At 37.0% G+C, this 19,722-nt stretch overlaps 1 protein-coding gene and 1 pseudogene across 2 annotated transcripts in view; both read left to right on the forward strand.

The window, feature by feature from the left end:
• Positions 1–19,722, forward strand: part of Grid2 (glutamate ionotropic receptor delta type subunit 2) — a 1,564,629-nt gene that overhangs the window by 500,254 nt on the left and 1,044,653 nt on the right. The window lies entirely within an intron of this gene.
• Positions 12,901–18,138, forward strand: LOC132649703 (late cornified envelope protein 3B-like; annotated as a pseudogene).

A 19,722-nucleotide genomic window follows, 5' to 3' on the forward strand; every position in this document is an offset into this window, starting at 1 on the left:
TCAGTAGATAAAATGTAGTATTGAAGTAGTGGAGGAAAAGCTGGAAATTAGAGGGGATTTGAAGCCACGTAAGATAGCAAATAGGAGGAGCAGCCATTCTATTTAAAACTTGGATTTATATGTCGTGTGAGGCTGACATCCAAACTTCATTTCAGTAGGCATGAACGGGCTGTGTGTCTAGGGTGTTTGCACTGAGGCGCTGTGGAAAGAGATCTTTATGTAAACTGCTGTCTCACCCCCACCCAGGTGGGTTTCAAAGGAGCCATCCACAAGAATGGTCTAAATTAGCACCACTGCTGCGTGCAGGCACCTGCAGAGACCGTTGCGAACCCTGAATGGATCTGCCTCACAGGTAGCATTTTAAAAGCCATCTAGGAGAGCAGCGGAGAAGCCACTTTCATGGTGATGCTGGACTTTAGTCCTAGAAGTAACTACACGTACAGAGCACAGCATCCTAGAGTTCACAGGAGCCCCTCTGTACCTTCCACAGGTCAGATTCTACAAACCGTGGTTTCTGTGTGTCAGGGATGGAGACATTAAGGCCTTGCTGTCAGAGCCACACTAGATCTGAAATAAAAGTGTCATCCTTCTATTGTTACTCCAGGGCCTCCTAATAACAAATGTCAATGAACACATAATTAGAAAAAAAAAGGAAATACCCATAAGACCCATCTCCATGACTGCAGAACAGATGAAGGGAGAATGTGAACTGGCAGTCAATTTAAAACTGCATGGATGTAGCCCGAGACAGCCCAGTCTCCAAGTGGGTTCTTTAGTAAGGGGAGCAGGGGCTGTCTCTGACATGAACTTAGTGGCTGTCTCTCTGATCACCTCCCCCTGATGGGAGAGCAGCCTTACCAGGCCACAGAGGAAGACAATAGAGCCAGTCCTGATGCGACCTGATAGAGTAGGGTCAGATGGAAGGGGAGGAAGACCTCCCCTATCAGTGGACTGGGAGAGGAGCATAAGAGGAGAAGAGGGAGGGAGGGGAGGATTGGGAGGGGGCTACAGCTGGGATACAAAGTGAATAAATTGTAATAAATAAAAAAGTAAAATAAATAAAGAAACAAAACAAAACAAAACAAAAAAAACCTGCATGATATATTTACTGGCTCCTTGAGGGGAGTCTCCTGGAGGACAGAAAGCATTGTTATCATCTCTGTAATTCTTAAAAAAAAAAAAAACTGCATATACTGACATAAAAATGATCAAAATGTTTCAATATGGTCATTCTCTTCATTAAATTCCCATCGAGTTGATTTAAGTTGTCAGATATCTTCCACAAATAGTGTGTCACTAAAATTAGAACCACTGTCTCATGGGTGGGAGTTCATTTACTGCAAGTGGGTTTGAGCACTCTTGTGCATGTGTGGCTAAAGGTATGTAGCCATATGGAGGGAGCTCCTCTGTGACCACGGTACCCAGAGTATTCCTACTTTAGAAGCTAAGCACGATTGAACATGAACACTGCTCTGATGGAAGCCTGAGAGATTTCCAACTTAATAAAATGTGCCCACCGAAATTGTAATTCACTCTAAAGAGCAGATGCAAATGACAAATATCAGTTAAGTTTTTTTCCTACCTTTGAAAAGAAAATGCCAAACTTTGAGTTTTCTCTTAATTAAGATAAAGGTTAAGTATGGAAAGTGTTCTTTAAGCAGTTGTGTTTGAATGCTGTAAAATATCGATGCCTGAAATATCCTACCCCAAACTAAAAGTAATGTTTTTATAAAAAATTCACTCAATATAGGATTGTCTTATAGTTTAGGCTTATAAAAACAGACTATTTAGTGAAACTGCAATTTACTTCCTTTTTGAAAAGGTAAACCTTAGGGTTCAGCAAGATAAACGTCAGGAATCATTTACAACTAGTATAAGCAATGATTGCTTACGTATAAAATTTAGGTATGCAAGAATTACAAGTGATTTAAATGTGTTTTTTTTTTTGGAAACATGGTTTAAAAGTGGCACACAAGAAATCAAGGAGATGATTCGAGTATTATAGATTCCAACCTTATATTTTTACATACTTGGTGGAAAAATAATTTACCTTTAAAACCTAGGTAACTCTCTCCTGTGAAACTGTAATTCTAATGCTAATTTACTCATGGTGACTGTAGGTTTGGTGAAATATGTCATAAAATTACCAATTCAGTAACAGTTTACAAAGTTGAATTTATATTAAAAGTTGAGAACAAATAGATTTATACTTATAAAGCAGAATATAAAAAGTGAGGGCAGGGTCTCAGTCGAACCAGTTTCTATGCTTCCTCTTAGGTCTGAAAATTTGTATTGCAATCCACGCTTTTTTTATTGCTTCTGTGTGTAACATTTAAACATTTATTTATACCTGCCTAATTATCACACAATGTCTCGGTTGAGGCAAGTTTGTTGCTGTTCGCTGTAAGCTGAGAAAGGGAAGGAGTAAAGTTATTGTTATCCCAGTGTCTCTGCCTGGATAGAGTCAGTATTCAGTAAAGTACCCCTCAAGTCACAAGTGATGAGGTTATACTGTTACAGATTCTACCTTCTACTTTGCATTCTAGTTGTCTGATGAATTCCAAAGGTTCAAATATGAATCCCATATTCAATTTCAGGATGAAAGTATTATTAGCTTTCAATTACCTTTACATTCAGACAGCATTTCAAAAGTAAAATGGCATTTGAAATGGTGTTAGGAGGTTACGATGGGATTTTGGCATCTGGAGGTAAAATGAGAAAAGGCAGCAGGCTCATTTTCATAAGAGATATTTTGCTTATTTTAAATGGATAATTAATGGCCTGACTTGATAAGTCACTTGCAAATTATATTGCTCACAAAGTTATTAGCGATTTAATTAGCATTAAGCTTTATTTAGTTTTAAGTATGTGGATGAGTGGAAATATATATGAAGAAAAACCTTCTTCACATTAACCTGATGTTATTCTGGCTGGCTGGCCCTGCTTACCTCAACAGAACGAAACAGTTCCCTGGAAGGGTTCTTTCATCTCCTATGTCCTTTCTGAGTGTGTGAAGCAAACAAGAAGTTTATATAAAACATTTCACATCTGCCTTTCAATTCCTACCTTTTATAACAGGCATTTGATTCCTATATCTTCACAAATGTTTGTAATCTCAATCATACCATTGTATCGCCACTTTTCTACTCACAATAATTTTCTATTTATAATAATTCTTAAATAAATGTACCCTGTTTTTCTCATTTTTATGAATACACATTAATTACAGTGGTCTTCTCACCTTTTACAGGCAATTCACATTATTGGTGGATGTCTCGAATATTTGTTCTCTCCCAATTCTATTGGCAGCTCTACACATATCCATCAGGAATGCGTGAAAGCTTAACACAGCACAGTGCTGTGTAGAGAACTAACAGATACCCACCAGTGTCTGTCAACCTAGATCCTGAGTGCTCTTTCTATTATGGAATCAGCCAAGGCAGAGTTTAAAATTATTTTATCATATTCAGGGTCAGGAGCCTTATCCGTGTGGGTCCCCTAGTAAGGGAAGCAGAGACAGTCTCTGACATGGACTGTGCTGCCTGCTCTTTGATCACTTCCTCCTGATGGGGCGACCTATCCAGGCCACATGGGAAGAGGATGCAGGCAGTCCTGATGAAACTTGATAGGCGGGATCAGATGGTAGAGGAGAAGGACTCCCCATTTCTGGGTACTAGGAGAGGGGAATAAGGAGGAAGAGGAAGTGAGGGTAGGACCGAGAGGAGATGAGGGAGGGTGCTAAAATTGGGATATAAATCAAATAAATTTAAAAAAATATGTTAAAAAATAAATAACTACAGTGGCTGAAACATCTCCACCAAGTTCGAGCACAGACCAACCATGTACTGATCACTAGAAGAGATCCCTGGCATGTAAAATGTCTCATTAGCTTTTGTGTTAACTCATGTGAAGCCAATATTAGTAATGGCTGAATTGGAGTAAGGAAGCTGGGTATCTCAAACAATGAATAGTTTTGTAAAAGGGGCTTTACATAGAAAAATAAAGTACGTGGAACTATGTGAGTATGGAGGTCGGGGATAGATCTGGGAAGAACTGGGGGAGGAGGAAAATACGATAAAAATACATTGTATGAACTTCCCAAAGAATTACTAAAATTATTATTTTTTAATTGCGTGAGGATGAAATCCAAGTTGTCTCATTCAGGGTGTCTGTGATGTTGGTTAGTGACCACGTTCTAAGCTCTCACTTTGGTTTTTGTCATCTAAGCTGGGAACAGTTAAAAAATACATATAGATACAAAATGCTTCATGTTTAGTATACATATAATTAATGGTAATTCTACATGAATAACATGAATAACAGATTCTACATGAATAACAAATAGGAAAATGTACATAATAAATTATGTTGTTGAAATATATAATACTAAGTACAATAAACTATGTTATTATAATGGTGTAAGTTATAAAAACAAATAGCTGTGGAGATCTATCTTATATCAAGGTGCTTATAAACTGTTAAAATATTTCTGCTCACATCATCTCTGCAGTAAGTAATCGTTGACACTAATTAAATAATGTATTTAATTGTACAAGCTTATAAATTCTCACTATCCCATAATAAATAGAAGGGAGGGGACTGATTACTTTTCATAACATGAATAATTATAAGAAGTACACAAGGCCTTGTTTTAGTAAGGATCACAACATTTTCAAATACAGGTAATTGTAGTTTTGTTATCTATCAGTGTTATGGGACCATTTACACTCTCTGATGTTCATGATCTTGATATAATGTAAAAGTGAGAAAGAATGAGGGATGATTTTTTTCTTACCAATTTATATTCTATCTCAACTAATATTTTGATTGTTACAGCTTTGTGAGAAATGAGGATTAATGGAATCTGTATGGTGTCATGATCTATAAGGTGAGAGTTATGACAAGAACTCATCTGTCAACTTATAATGTCATGACCCTTTAACATCACATGGTATTGGAGTATATGGAAATTCTAGAAACAAAGGATTATTTTTTATACAAAATGACGAGACTATCCTCTGAATTACAAGTGGCCATGAGTGAGGAATTTGATGAACATTCTAATACCTTGTATTATAATCATATAAAAAAAAGGGCAGAAGAGTTTTAGGGAGAAAAATACCACACAGTCAAGCAAGCACTTTATCAGGGTTTGTTGTCTTAGGCACTGTCCTATTGCCATGACAAGCCACCATGACCAAAGAGAATTATAAATGAAGTAATTAACCATGGACTGGATTACAGTTTCAGAGGCCTAGTGCATGAGCACCCTGTTGAGGAGCAGCAGGCAGGCTTGGATGGTGTTAGATCAGTAGCCCCAGAGCTCAGATCTGATCCACAGGCCTGAAGCAGAGAGAGAGAAGGGGGAAGTGGAAAAAGTTATAAAAGTTTTAAATATTGTGTGTGAATTAATATGTTTAACATTGAATTGTGCTGTTTTACCCATTACTACTTAAAGCAGAACCTTTATAAAAGAATTTTCATACCTTCTAAACTAATAAGTGCTTTCTAAAAATAACTTCAGTACAGTTATAATAGAAAAAGTTATTATTTTTGCAGTTTTTAAATTTTCTTATTTTGTTGTTTCACAGGAGTGCTGGAAGAATTAAGTTACAGTTTATTACTAACTACTTGAGTTTGACTTGAGATCATTAGAACCTTAGAGGCATGTGAACTGAACTTTAAAAAATTATTTTCATTCAAAAGCCTTCACTTGTATTCATCATCTTAGTATCAGAAAGCAGGTGATTATTGTAGGTTGGTGGAATTCCAAACTGAGTTGTGTTTCCTCCTTGTAGCCAAACCTTAAGCTATCTAGCGTCTTCCTTATACCCCCAGAATCATCATAATCAGAGGCAAGTGATCTTTCTGATTTTCATTTTCATGTCACTGACCTCAACCTTAGCAATTCTTATAAAACAGAATTGAACGTTATAAATATTAACAGCCACTTAAGTGCTGTATTTTGTGTTTCACTGCATGGAATTTTAATGATGTAAAATAGAAAGATATTAATGCACTAAAAGGGCAATGGCAACACACGGGATAAAACCGTTTTACTAAGGCGCAGCCTATGCAAAAATAGTGTGGAAAGAGAGAATTACTTAAACCCTTTTCTAGAGCAACATGAATCAGTTCATTCATCATTTATAATTTATGTAAGTTTGAACTCTAATTTAGTCCTTGCACAAAAATGATAATTAAGAAAACAAAAGAATTGTCTGTAGCCAACCGCTATGATGATTAGTTACCATAAATATTTCATTAACAGTTTTGAAATCATGAGGAATGAGAAAAGAGCAGTTTTGGGGTTAGAAAGAAAAGCTTGAGGACTAGGGAGATATCTTGGTTGATAAAGACTTGCTGTGTGAACATGATAACCCAAGTTCAGATCTCTAACAGTCATTTAAAAACTGGGCTTGTAGACACATGCTTCAAACCTCTGCACGGTGTGGAGAAAAACACACATCCTCAGGGCTCACTGGCCACTTAATCCAGCTGATATGTCAAGCTGTAGTTTTAGAAAGCGATGCTATCTTAGTTTAAAAAAAAAAGTTGTGTGGAACAATAGTGGAAGATATGCCAAACAGACCTCTGTTTGCAAAAGTTGCACAAATCATCATTTTCATTGTTTGTCACTACATGAGGAACAACTCATAAGTAGAATGGATACTGTGGAGGACAAAAGGCCAGGTACTAAAGACAAAGGGGAGAAATTCAAATTAAAAACAATAATATATTGTTTTTAAATACACAAGAACAGTACCTAGTAAGGCTTTTGAGACATCATAAAATGACGACATGTTCAAAGAATAAGAAGAACACCACACGAGAGATAGAGAAACTATTCCTAACAAAATAATCATAGAAGAAACATTTCTGTAACTAAAGTTAAGTATTTCAATCCCAGTGGAAGAAATATATAGACTACCATATAGACCTAGAAATGAAATTTGCCACTCCTTAATATAGTTTAAGCACTAGTTGTATAAAACACAAAATGTGTCTTTTAAGCTACATGAACAAACAACCTAATAATATAAAAGGCATCAGAATAACAGGTGACTTTTCAGTAGAAACTCTAAAATCCAGAAGGACTGAGAAAGTTGCATTTCAAGTTCTGAAAGAGCATAGCTATCAATCCAGGTTACTACACTGGAAAAATTATCTTTCATACTTAGAAGATAAATGGAGAAATAAGAACTTTCCATGAATAACAGAGTGGAAAATATGACCACTGTTCCAGCTTTATATGGTGTAGGAGAAGGAAGAGGTGCAAGTGAAAGTAAGGACAAACACATCCCAGAAAATACAAAGGAAAAAAAGAGCCAAAGACAGTTATCAAGGAAAAGAATGGAAGGAAAATAAAAGCATTATAAAACCAGCATAATGTCTTCAATGATCACACTTCTCATTAATATCCATAAATATTAACAGTCTTGATTCTACAACCAAAAGACAAGCTAGCAGAGTGAATAAGAAGGCAACATTCCTCCTTTGCAGCCTCCAGGAAACATAACTCACCATCAAAAATAGTCAACACTTCAGGGTAAAAGGATAACAAGATGTATTCCAAGCAAGCAGGACTAGGAAAAAGCATGAATCATTCTGTCAATAGCTGGCAAAGTGACTTCAATTAGAACTGGTTAAAAAAAAAAAGAAGAAAGGTCAGGTCTGACTTAGTTTATAATTCATTGAGAACTTTCTAATTGCAGGCACACATTCACTGAACATGGGTGTTCCATATTTCTTGAAACAAATGTTATTAGATTACAAAATCACAAATCAGTCCCAAGACTGTAATAATCGGTGATGCTTACCAAGGCAAAAACCATGTAGTTAATCAATCAATAGATAATAACAAAGGGAATTGGCACTGGATGACCCTATAGATAAATGGATTTAACAGACTAAAAACTCCACAGAACATTCATTCCTCTCAGCAGTCCCCGGGACATATTCTAAAATTGATCATGAATGAGAACACAAAGAAATTCTCAGCACATCAGGAAACTAAAAGTAGCTCATGTATTATGTGATAAAATGAATAAAGCTGATTGTCAGCAGTAACTAAAATCATAAAAAATTTGCACGGTTATGAAGATTAAATATCACACTAATGAAAAAAATGAGTTATTGAAAATAATCTCAAATTGGAATGAAAACATATCACCATCATCTGAAAGGGCAACTAAATTTCTCTCCTTCAGTTCTACTCCTTTGTGAAGGGTGTTTTCTTCTTGCTTTTTTTGGTCAATGTGTTTCTCAACTGACTGTGTATATGACACATATAAAATATACTTTATCCTCTGAAGTTAAATATGAAAATATTGTTAAATAATTGTGCTTTAATCATTTAAAACCATTATTATCTTTTGTAAAGTATTTATTTACCTAAATATTTCATGAATTTATTACCTTGTTTAATTAATTAATATATCTGAATTGTATATATGTTAATTATCAGATTTATTTTGAGGAAAGTAATAGTAGTATATGTAACTCACATGAAGAACAAGATTCCTGTATGACATTTGTAGCTTTGGAGAGTAAAATCAAGCCCTAACAAAATAATTGGAGGGGCAGTGTTTCTGTGTACTCTTTGTCTTTAATTGTTCAGTACAATCCTGTTTTTTTTTTTTACCTGTCACTTACTCCATTTGTTACTTTGTTACTCCCACCTCCTAAGCAGGTGTAAATGTATCTTCTATGCTGTAGGGAATAACTTCCACACTTGAACTTTGTTGAAATGGCTAGAATACTTCTTCATCATATTATCTCACATATACGTTTATCATAATCTCTGAGAAAGTACATTTCTTAAAAATTTAGAGTGTCAGTGATCCACACTTACATTGTATATGACATCTATGGAACCTTGCAGGAGTGAATAACTGAACAAACTGACATATAATTAGACATAAGAATCTCAAATCATTTTAAAGTTTTGTTCTTTTATTCATAATTCAAATTATTTGTCATAGAACTGTCTGTGCTGTGGACAGTGCCTCCTTCTGAATCCAGCAAAACATTTCATCATGTTATTTATTCAGAATGGATTTCTAAGTACCAATTTCTGTCAATAAACAGTGAAGATGTTTCCCTATGTTGCAATCATCACATTAATAGATATCTAGAAATCTCAGTTAGGTTTCTGAATCACTAAATCAAGGCCAGATTTGAACCTGTGATTGTGGAGCCAAGAGGCTGCATGCCTTTCCCACACTCAATGTTGCTCTGTTAATTTCTGCACAGTGCTAGCAATCTCAGTGCAGTTCTATCTCCTTGCCTCCTTTCTTTGAGCCACTGAAATTAAAATAGCATTAACCTGAAACTTTGGTCCACCTATCTACCTTAACTCCACAACCACGAGTTGTTCAATTCAAATTTTCATTAATTCTCATTTTAAATTCAGAGTGTTTTAACTGTAGAAATTTATGTGCTATATTTTTGCTTGGTGAGTCAGCTGATGGCTCACTTGCTGCCTTCTCTCTGCTGGCTTTCTTGTCAAACCTGAGCCCAGCTGCTTAGGGACACTGCCAGTCACAGTGCTCCGGACCTTCCGGGGTCAATCATAAATGAGGATAGTTCCCCACCAACATGCCCATAGGCCAAGCTGATGAGAGCAAGTCTTCAACAGAGGTTTTTTGTTTTGTTTTTTTTTTCCTTCCCAGATGAGTCTAGGTTGTATCAAATTGACAATAAAAACTAAGAAGGGTAAATGACACCATTTTTATACAGTTAGGTTTAATTAATGATGATTGGACTTATTTTCTTTTTCTTCCTCTTGAATATATTTGTCTTGTGGGCTTAAAGAAATTACATCACTTTTCCAAATTTTTCTGACCTGCTTTGTTATATTGTAATTGGGTACATGTGGAGATAAGTGAGAGTATGAAAAAAGAGAAACAACTGTCCCTTTAAGCGCCCACAGCGAGACATGCTGTGCAAACAGTTCTGTTCTTTTCTGAAAAGAACAGAATGTATGTATGTATGTATGTATGTATGCAGGCATGTGTATGTGTAGTATGTATTTTAGTTATTTTAACATGTTAAATTGAAAGAAAATTACATCATTTTCCCTCATCCCATTCTTCCCCTTGCCCTTCCTAACCATACTCCCTCAAACCTTTCCATATTCTCACTCTCAAGCTTAGTTTCTTTCTCATTGTTGTTGTGATATGTCTCTGTGTGCATGCACACACCCATGCTCAAATATTTATAAATACAATTTTCTAAGACAATTTTTTTCTGTTGTTTGTGTAAATAGTCTCAAGACTAACCAATCTGCATAGAAAACCAATAAGGGATTATCCCATGAAGAGACTAATTGTTCTTTTGCCAATAGCCATCAACTGCCTATAGTTCTCTGCTTAGAAGTGGGACTCCAGGAGATGTTAACATCCTAATTGTTACTGCCATTGCTCAGGCTCTTCTTTATGTAGTCATTTCTAGTACAATTTTCATAGTAGAATTCATTTCATTCTAAGCACAGAAACCAAGGCAGAGGGTCGAAGATTACAGAGAAAACAAAATGACATGGAGATCTTCTAGTTTTAAAATATAACTGCATGAGCTAGTAGCCGTGGTACATACTGCATAGCTGAGGCAGGAGGATTACCTAAACTTTAAAGCAAGCCTGACTACATAAAGCATTCTTGCATCAAAACATGCAATAATATGAACAGAAACAAAACACATTAATAATATAATGAAAAATAAACCTTGTATGCCCAACTGCAAAAGTTTTGTGTTCTCAGTAAATTGCGAAGTGCTAGTTCTACTTCTTTTGATGTGCATCTTGCACCAGTGCCATGATCACATTGCTCAGCATGTGTATGCATGGCTGCCCTGCTTTGTGTGCTACTGTATTCAGTGTCCTGCACACATCAATAAGGAAGACATCGAAAAGTGTGGTCCCTACAGACAGCAATGCCCAACTGATGAAAATAATTTATGTACTTGTTTTGTTGCAAGTGATTTGATTCAGTGCTTTGCATAGTCATCTTAAGAACCATACCACTAAGCTACACCCCAAGAAGTAGTACGTTGGGGTTTTTGTAGTTGTTGTTGTTGTTGTTTTGTTTGTTTTACTGAAACAGAGCTCAGCCTACTCCTGAACTCATAACTGCCCTTCTTCCACCTGTCATGAGCTTTCATGTTTATGAAATTGCCCTTTTATACATACTGTTTGGAATGGTTCAGTGTTAATAACCAAATCTTATTTATTCAAATATGGTTTTCTCTCACTAAAAAATATTTAACAACAACTAGTATACAAAGTGAATAAATTGTAATAAATAAGAATAATAATATAAATTTGAGCAAAAACTATTTTAGTTAGTCAAAGGTGTTCACGGCATAGATTTGCTGCAGATATACTGGAAATAATGTTCAGGAATGTTATATGAGATTCCTTGCATAATTTTATGGTGGTTTAAAGGGATCAAAAATCTTGATTCTGCCTTATGCTATTATCTTAATAACTTCAAAAACTAACAAAGCTAGTTAAATCAGCTGTGGAGTGCATCAGTTGACTGAGTAGTTTGGGGTCATATTACATGGCAGTCTCCTCATTCCTCCCTGCGGTAGAGCCATGCATGCCTGACTCAATCTCTCTCAGGGAGGAGACAGAATAAACTGCATCTGTCCCCTAGTACTGCCAAAATGGTGCTATCCCACCATGTCAACTGTGTAAGGTAGGAAAAGAGACTCAGTTTTCAAATTATTACTGAACAGGAATATTTTAAGAGTTTTGCAATACTGAAATTTAACTTGTATTTTATATAACAGAAAAGAGAGAACAGAAAATAAATGTTTTCAGTTTACATCTGCTTCTTTACATCATAGACTGAACTAGAGACTGCGAATGTGTTTATTATTGAATGACCATGACTTGTAGAAAACAAATATTTCCCCTAAGCTCTGAAAGACATCTCTTGTGCCTGAGAGATGGAGAAGTAAGGACAACTAAATTGGAATGACAATGTGTACCTCTTTATAAATGCTGAGCCATTGTTGGGACATCTGCCCCCAGCAGGAGGGAATCACTTCTGTTCTCATACCGGAAAGACCAGAGTTCGAATGCGCCTTTCATGGTTTACTGTTTGGATGTTGTTGGGCAAGTTCAGCAGAGTATGTCTCCCTTTCTTTGTCTGTAAAATGAGCATAAGTATCATCATCCACACCTCAGTATTGCCGTGAGGATCCATAACTTAAGTGTATTCAACAGTGTTGGAACAATGATTACTCTGTAATTAGAATATAATACATTAACCCTGGCTATTAACTCTACTTATATATTATATGTATGTTGAAAGGTTTCAAACACAAGTACTTGAAAAGCTTGGGATACAAAAGTATACAGAACAAAGAAGGCTGGGAAATGGTGCTGCAGCTAAGAATACAAGTTTAGAAAGCTTGGAATCAGAGTACAAATTCTCTGTACCCTATAAAACACTGGGAATCGAGACAGGTACATTTGTAACCCCAACTCCATCAGGAACAGAGACAGAAGGATCACTGGGGCTTACTGAGTGCTATGCAGACTCAGTAAAAGTTCATGTCTTAAGGGAATAGAGGAAGTATTATACAGTACTGTACTCCTCTGGAGTCCACACACATATGCATGTGTGGACTTCATGATTTTTCTAGATGTCAATGTAGCAAGTTAATTAGATTCATCTTATTAAACTGCAGTGGACATTATCCACACCATTGCAAACATGGATAAAATTGATCCCTTGCATAAACATCTGTACATATAGAACAGAAATGGAATTTGTTCTGAAGCTCTGTCACTGCCTACTGTAGTCCATAATATTAAATAAATTGACATAAGAATTTCAATGTGGAGGGTTTTTTGACAGTATGTAACCTATTTAAAATTCAGATGTCACAAAGAAATAGTTGTAGGTAGCAGTGCCTTCTCTCTGGTGCTTGGCTTACCAGAAACCGTCTTTGGAACTGTCCATATGCTAATGACATCCATTAAGCAAAGGCAGGCACATTTTACCTTCTTCAGGATGTCATATAGGGTGGAAAAATAAATACCCTAAAAGCATTACCAGGCCACAGAAGAAGACATTGCAGCTACTCCTGATGAGACCTAATTGACTAGGATCAGAAGGAAGGAAAAGAAGACCTCCCCACTCAGTGGACTTGGGGAGGGGCATGCATGCAGAGCAGGGAGGAAGAGAAGGATTGGGATGGGAGAAGGGAGGGAACCATAGGGGAGATACAAAGTGAAAAACATGTAATTAATAAAGATTTTTTTTTAAAAAAAGATGTTTTCATAAATAGTTGCTGAAGCAGTTTGATGTATGTGAAATGAACCTGGGCCAAATATCCTTGACTCTACATGACTGACTTGAAAAGTGTCAGTGTAGTAGAATAATAGTTACATAACTTTGTTAAGAAAATATTTTCCCTCATCTTGTACACCTGCAGAATTTCCCACAAGTCTTCATATTTATATTATTATACAAGAAGCATTGTTATCAGTAGGTGAAAAACCATCCCACAACTTACCTCAGAAATACGAGTGAGTACATGAAATGCTTTCATGTTACTTTTACTTGTACTTTCCATGTTTTGTTTTACCTTGTCTCATGAAAGAGCAGATTAATGCCACATGCAAAAATAGTAATGCCATTTTATTTTACAGTATATTTAGACAAACACCCAATCTTAAGATGAAACAATTCTAAAGATAAAAACAAATACGGTTCAGAGATGCCATTGGAGTTCATTTTCAGTTGTCCACCTACTGTTGAGCATGCAGTCTACCCTTAACAGTAGATTTTTTTCCCAGTGACACTCCTTTGAAGAAAACTATTTTTTCAATTATAAGTGGTTATCAATTAAAAATAGTTTATTTACTAGGCATGGGATCATGTTCCCACCTTTCCTCTAAGCTCTAGATTCCCATGTGGTGCAGACCTATACAGGCTCTATGTATGGTGCTCAGTCTTAGTGGGTTCATATGTGCATTGGGCCTGTTGTATTTAGAGGGCCTTGTTTCTCCATCCCCTCTGCCTCTTGCATTCCTTCCACTTCTTCTTCTGTGGGCTTCCCTGAGTCCTGAGCAGAGGGATTGGATGGAGACATCTTGTTTAGGACTGAATGTTCCAAGGTCTCTCACTATCTGCATAATATATGGCTGTGGATCTCTGTATCTGCTCCCGTCTGCTGCAGGAAGAAGTTACTTTGATGATGGCTGAGCAAAGCACTGATCTATGAATACAGAAAATTGGGGAGGGAATGAGGGATACAGCTGGGATACAGAATTACAAAATGTAACTAATGAGAAAAATAAAATTATGGAAAAGAAAAAAAAAGAAGATTGTCATTAGGAGTCATTATTGCTATATTCCTTCAGTAGAAGAGTTTGGTTTTTTAAATTTGTTTGTTTGCTTTCTTGCTTATTTTTTACTCCAAGACCCTGGACTACATAGTCTCAGGTTCTTGGTCACCCTACAAATATCAGGTATGGGTTCTAAATCCTGGAATGGGCCTTAAAACAAGTCAGATATCGACTAGTTACTACTATACGCTTTGTTCCAACATTGCTCTAGCATATCTTTCTGGTAGAATACCATTGTAGATTGAAGGGTTTATAGCTGAACTTAGTGTTCATGTTTCTCCTTCAGTTGTGTGCAGAGTACCTTCTGGTACCAAGTAGGAACCAGTTCTATTTCTCCATTTTCACCGATTTGTAGTAGGTGTTATTTAAAGCAATGGGACCTTGTTGTAAGTTAAATAAGATGTGATCAATTCTCAGGAATTAAAGCTTCACTTGGTGACAGGAGATGGCCAGAAGGGGCTAACTCTCTCCTGTTATTTGGAACTTTATTTAGATCATCTTAATAAAGGTATACTTTTAGGAAGCTCAACTATGTAAAATATTCATATGATTCACATACATATGCATGGATTATTATTATTTAAAAATTTATTCAATTTATATCACAGTTGTAGCTCCCTCCTTCATCTATTCCCAATCCCATCTCCTTCTATCTTCCTCTCTCTCCCATCCCTCTCCCCTGGTCCACTGGTAAAGGAAGTCCTTCTCCTCTACTGTCTGACCCTAGCCTACCAGGTCCCATCAGAACTGTCTGGATCCTCTTCCTTTGTGGGCTGGCTAGGTTGCCCCACTAGGGAGAAGTGATCAAGGAGCAGTTAATGTTTGAGACTGTCTCTTCTTCCCTTACTAGGGGACCCACATGGAGACTGAGCTGTCTGTGGGCTACATCTGAGCAGGAGATCTATGTCCTCTCTATGCATAGTCATTGGTTGATGCATCAGATTCTGCATTCCCCCCACTTCGGGCCTAGCTTTTTTGTCTTTGTAAGTCTCCTTATGGGGCTCCTGTTCCCTCTGGGCCCTCCTATCTTCCCCTTCTTTGATTAGACATCTTGTGCTCTGTTCAAGCTTTGAGTGTGAGTCTCAGCATCTGCTTCAATCCCCTGGTGGGTGGAGTTTTTTAGATAACATCTGTGGTAGGCTCCCATCCTGTACTGTCTCTTCTACTGCTTCCAGTGTCTATGTGTTTGCCCTTCTGAATGAGAAGAATTAAGCATCATCTGTAGGGTCTTCCTTGTTGTTTAGCTTCTTTAGGTCTGTAGATTTAGTATGTTTATCCTATATTATAAGGCTAATATCCACTTATGAGTGAGTATATACCATGCTTGTCTGTCTGCCTCTGGGTTACCTCACTCAGGATGATCTTTTCTAGTTCCATCCATTTGCCTACCAATTTCTTGATTTTCTTGTTTTTAATAGCTGAGTAAGTATTATTCCTTTGTGGAAATGTACCAGGATTTTTATAAGCTCTAATGTCTACAATCAATAAATGGGACCTCAGGAAACTGAAATGCTTCTGTGAGGTAAAGGACATGATCAACAGAGCAAAATAACAGCCTGCAGACTGAGAAAAGATATTCAGTAACCCTATATCTGACACAGGGCTAATATCCAGAACATAAAAAATTCAAGAACTTAAACACCAACAAACCAAATAAGCCAATTTGAAAAATGAGGTACAGAGCTAAACAGAGGATTCTCAGCACAGGAATATTGAATGGTAGAGAAGCACTGTTTCCCCAACCAAGGACCATGTATGGCTATAACCTAGAACATCTGCTCTGATGTAGCCTGTGGTAGCTCAGTAACCAAGTGGGTTTTCCTAGTAAGGGGAACAGGGACTATTTCTGACATGAACTCAATGGCAGGCTCTTTGAACTCCCCACACCCCAAGGGAAGAACAGCCCTGCTAGGCCACAGAGGAGGACTTTGCAGCCAGTCCCGAAGATACCTGATAAACCAGGGTCAGATGAAAGGGGAGGAGGTCCTCCCCTATCAGTGGACTTGGAAAGGGGCAGGGAAGAGATGAGGGACAGGTTGGGAGGAAAAGAGGGAGTGGGATACAGCTGGGATGCAGAGTTAATAAAATGTAACTAATAATAAAAATTAAAAATTTGCTCATGTCCTTAGTCATCAAGGAAATGCAAATCAAAATGACTCTGAGATTCCATCTCACACCCATCAAAATAGCTAAGATGAAAAACTCAAGTGACAACACATGCTGGAGAGGATGTGGGAAAAGGGGAATCTTCCTCCACTGCTGGTGAGAATGTAAACTTTTACAACCACTTTGGAAATCAATCTGACCCTTTCTCAGAAACCTGGAAATAGTGATACCTCAATACCCAGCTATAGCTCTCCTGGTCATATATCTGAAAGATGCTCAACCAGATAACTGGGATATTTGCTCAGCTATGTTCAAAACAGCTTTATTCATAACAGCCAAAATCTGAAAGCAACGTAGATGTCCCTCAACCAAAGATTGGGTACAGATTTTGTGGTCCATATCACTCTTCAAATGGCCATTAATTTTAGATGTCTCTCCTCATATTTCCTCACTCCTGCACCTCCTTGTTTTATCCTTCCATTCCACACTCATTTCATCCATAACTATCTGTTCTATTTCCTTTCCTAAGGAAATCTATCCCTCTTAGACTCTTACTCTATACCTAACCTCTGTGATATTTTAGACAAATCAGCAGCTCAAAAAAATAAGAAAAGATTTTTATCAATCATTCAGGAAGAAGAGTCAATGAAAAGGATCTTTGTAGAGAGACAACTGAGAACATTTGGAGGCCTGGAACAAAGTTAGACCCCATCTAATTAATATGATTATGAAAGTGTGTAACAAGTATTATGGAATTTCAATTATTTAATGGACTATATAAATAGTTTTAGATTCCTTAGCCAAATCTGATATCATACAGAGTATGCTGTATTGTTCCCGTGAAACACGATAATGTGGCATTAAGAAGAGGGATATCTCCTTTGCATCTGGTCAAATTTCTGCGGAGATGTCCTGCCAACAGAACCAGAAGCAGAGCCAGCCTCCTCCCAAGTGCACCTGTCCCAAGTGCCTGCTGCACAGTGTCTGCCTGCAGCCTCCTCCTGTGATTGAGCCCTGGGGCTGCCATGTCTGAGGGAGGCTCCTGCCTGAGCCAGCTGTCTCAGGTCCCACAGGTGCAGGTGCAGGAGCTCCAGTTCCTGTGACTGTGGCAACGGTCAGCAGTCTGGGAGTTCAGGCTGTGGTCACAGCTCTGGGGACTGCTGCTGACCTGGACCCTGAGGCTGAGACAAGAGAGTCCAGAGGAAGCAAAGAGCACTGAGCAGTAGCCCTGTCTTGGATCATTCTTTCTCAGATGGTCTAATCTCTCTTGGCCTAAGTGTTTCCTGGACTCTTTTAATGGATTCTCCAAAAACCTGTTTGTCTTTTCATTCTGGTGATTACATCATCTTGTCTGGCCATGTAGGCAAATAAAACTCTTTCTCAACATCAAAAAAGAAACAAACAAACAACAACAACAACAAAGGAATAATGAAGCATACATCATCTTCAAAAGGCAATCGTCAAAGTTGGGTGATTATGGAAATTTAACAATGGAAGACCCACTGCAGGGGAAGTGTTCTAGAAAACCATTCTCAGTGTTTGAGGTTTTTCTTGGTTCACTCTGCCCCTGTACACTGAGGTGAAATATTTCAAGCATTTCAATTTTGTTAGCTAGCTTTATGCATAAGAACAACTGTAAATACAAAAAAAAAAAAAAAAAAATCAAAGCAGTCCAGAACGGTGACTTTTTAGAGTCACTGTGGGAAATTGGCCGAGTGGGTTTAGGAGCCACTCATCATTTTTTTCACCTGTGTAAAAGTGTATCCTATACTTTGAATTAATGGAACCAATGATGATGTGTTTAAACAATATGTGATTTATGTGAGAGTCACATAAATGCAATACTATTTTTATGGCATTTGTATAAAGTTACACTTTAAGCATTTTAAAAATTAAACATTATTCCTAAGATAGATAACTAAATGCTGCAAAGAAAGTCTATAACCATTTAAATTTTAGAATACTTTGAAAAGTCAAGATCAGCAACTATAATATGCTTTTTTAGAAATGTTTTTGTTTTGTTATGGAAAGTAAACATAAAGTAACTTCCATAAGCTAAATCATTTTGACCTCCTTTGATATCATATTTACATTATTTTCACAGTTGGATGAGGATATAATCCCTGTGGTGATATTAGGGAAATCATTATTTTTCTGTTAGTTACAGAAATGTTTAGCTGTGTATTATTCAGCACAGAGGGGTCTTAATTGAGAGGCATGTTATCTGAAAAGGACAACTCTGTATGACATATGAATTCTGATAGGATATTTATAAATATTTTAGCAGTGACCATTGAACAGATGAAAGCGGTGTGTGTTTTTGTGAGTCTACATCTTCTTTATGCTAATTGTCTGTACTTGAGATAATTGGTTCTGGCATTGCAGGAGGGATCCTGGTTTGCATACCTTACACAGTTTTCCCAGATTCCAGGAAACCTAACAATACCAAACACCAGGATTGCACTAAGAATCCATTGGACTAATGAATATATTAAATTAAGGTGTTTTATTACTGTTCATCTAATCTCAAGCAAAACTTCTGGACAAACTTTAATGTAAATGTTCACTCATGAACTGCAGCCTTGAAAACAGTGTTACTATGCTCATTTCTAACATGGCTAAAATCACATGCTATCTCTTGTTTTATCAGCTATACAGCAGTAAAGATTGCTGCCTATTCCGTGTGGTAAATTATTTCCATTTCCCTATCTCTAATGTGAAGGACTTCTACATTTGGTGAGAAAGAACAGATATTTCTCTCTTAGCCTCATTTCTCGGCTCTCAGATGTCTATTGTCTCCATTGTCTGCTATTTGAAATACTATGTGTTTCTTTTAAAAACCAAACATCCTTTAATTTTCAATATAAAAAAGTACAAATTTAAGAAACTTGAAAACAGTATTTCACATGAGTATAGATTTTCTTTAGTTAAAACACCACACCAAAGAGGGATCGTAATAAATACACCTTTAAATTTGAAAATAATTTCAGAACTGCATCTATCAAGAACAAAATGCCAGTGAGAGCGGATTCTGAAAATACAGTTAAGTTATACACCCTCTTGAAATAGGTAAAAATGATGGTGTGCAGACAATACTGCATCCAAGTTCCTGTGGATTCTATAGAGAGCAAAGAGAGAATCAAAGAATTGCATGTGTAGCTTATATGAGGTGACTCCAGCAAAGATCATTCTGTTCACTGGTCCACTAGAGGTAGATGACCATTAGCATGTAGCTGCACTTCTGCTCTTTG

This window comes from Meriones unguiculatus, chromosome 21 (assembly GCF_030254825.1).
Source record: "Meriones unguiculatus strain TT.TT164.6M chromosome 21, Bangor_MerUng_6.1, whole genome shotgun sequence".
NCBI classification, from domain to species: Eukaryota; Metazoa; Chordata; class Mammalia; order Rodentia; family Muridae; genus Meriones; species Meriones unguiculatus.